We start from the raw sequence: 2007 nt of genomic DNA, 5'->3' as shown, positions 1-2007 counted from the left end.
TTTATATATGCTCTGCACTGTTATTTATTTATACTGTCTGTCTGATATGGCTGTATGTAAGCATAATTATTGTTTAGGCTTGTTTAGCATGTCTGGCTAAATAAACTTAGATATCGGTATGTGAAGTAAGCGGAATGAAGGAATCAAAACTAAGTTGGTTTAAATTTATTTAAAAATACAATCACTCTTTTTATGGTCTCAATTTACAGAATTAACACCAAAGTTTTTGTACGAGAGTAAAAGACATAAAGAAGTTAAAACCAACAGAACGAAAGTTTGAGCTTTTAACTGGACAGTGTAAATTGGACATTAACTCTAAATCAGGGCGAAAGAAATTTTTAGAGTTAATTAAATTCTAATCATTTTCAAAAAGTATTTTTAAAGGTTAAATGTGAGGACGAGAGTTAAGCATTTAAGTTTAATTATATAGTCTAAGTCAACAGAGCGAGAGTTTGAGACAAGGGTGTTTAAATGGTTAGTGTTTTCTTAAAAAGAGTTTCTATAGATTCTATTGTTTTCAAAAAGTGATTTTGGACTTAACTAATTAGTGACAGCGCACGTTAATATAAAGTCATAGTCTATTCAACAGAGCGAGAGTTTGAGAAAAGGCTTTTAAATCAATAGTGTCTACTGAAAAGATTTATTTTAAAACCAAGAAACCAACGAAGATTTGATTCCCTAATTACGACGAACTACATACCGATATCCGCTATATTTGATATTTAATCTAGATCTTATTTTAGTTCCCCTAATCAACAAAGTATAATCCGCCTTAGCTTTACGAAGTAACCCTAGAAAACGGTATATCGATTCATAAATCCCTGTCGGATCGATATCTTTTATTACTACGCGATTAGACTGTGCACTTGCAGTTAATACCCCAATAGACTCATAAAGTCGCGGCCAAGTTTTTGGCGCCGTTGCCGGGGACTTTTATTTAGTCGATATCGTAACTCTTCCGTTATGCTGTAGAGACTAAGGCTTTTTTTATTTTCTCTTGTCTTCCGTTGATTTGTATGCCACACACTCGCTCACAAGGCGAACCGTATTACTTACGAATCAACAACGTTGAACGATATCTCCGAGTCTTACGATGAATTCGAGAGTATCGTACTGCAAACAATCTTCCTCCAATCGAAATTGTTGATCTCAAAAATCTTCTTCCTTCGCCGATACCCGAGATGGCAGAACCAGCTCGTGCTCTTCGAGATTACGCCGCTCCATCGTAAGATGAGCCGCATTCGAGTATTGCTCCACCCGCAATCGAAGCAAACAACTTCGAACTTAAACCTTCCCTGTTACAGGCAGTGCAACAGAATCAATTCTCTGGAAATCCTACCGAGGATCCAAACCTTCATTTATCCTTATTTGTCCAATACGTTGATATTGTTAAAGCTAATGGTGTCACTTCAGAGGCAATTCGACTTCGTCTCTTTCCTTTCTCGTTAAGAGATAAAGCTAGAAGATGGCTTCAGTCTCTTCCTTCCAATTCAGTCACCACATGGAATGAATTGAAGAAAGTTTTTCTTGCCCGATATTTTCCTCCAAGCAAAACAGCTATGTTAAGAGCCCAAATAAATGGATTTAAACAGAAAGATAACGAGTCTCTTTTCGAAGCATGGGAAAGATACAAAGACATGATGAGACTTTGTCCACACCATGGTTTAGAGGACTGGTTAGTAATTCATACCTTCTATAACGGTCTCTTGTACAATACAAGGTTAACAATAGACGCCGCCGCAGGTGGTGCGCTTATGGACAAACCTTACGCTGATGCTTATCAACTTATTGAGAGCATGGCCCAAAACCATTATCAATGGGGAAGCGACCGAACAATGGTAGAAAAACCTCAAACGAAAACTGGCATGTACGAGATAAGTAGCCTTGATCATGTTAATGCAAAAGTGGATGCTCTTGCCCAGAAAATTGAAAGTTTAAATGTATCACCTCCAGCCACCGTGGTTGTCGTGACTCAAAATTGCGAAGTCTGTGGAATCCAAGGTCACA

The 2007-nt window shown here is 37.5% G+C and overlaps 1 non-coding gene across 1 annotated transcript; it reads right to left on the bottom strand.

Moving 5' to 3' along the window:
* Positions 1–1559: 1559 nt before the first annotated feature.
* LOC127133428 (small nucleolar RNA R71) lies at positions 1560–1666 on the bottom strand. Its single transcript, XR_007807405.1, has one exon. It is a non-coding gene; the product is annotated as a small nucleolar RNA R71 (small nucleolar RNA).
* Positions 1667–2007: the final 341 nt, after the last annotated feature.

This window comes from Lathyrus oleraceus, chromosome 3 (genome assembly GCF_024323335.1).
Source record: "Lathyrus oleraceus cultivar Zhongwan6 chromosome 3, CAAS_Psat_ZW6_1.0, whole genome shotgun sequence".
NCBI classification, from domain to species: Eukaryota; Viridiplantae; Streptophyta; class Magnoliopsida; order Fabales; family Fabaceae; genus Lathyrus; species Lathyrus oleraceus.
The sequence above is the reverse complement of the archived record's forward strand: the minus strand, read 5'-3'. Positions and strand labels throughout refer to the sequence as shown.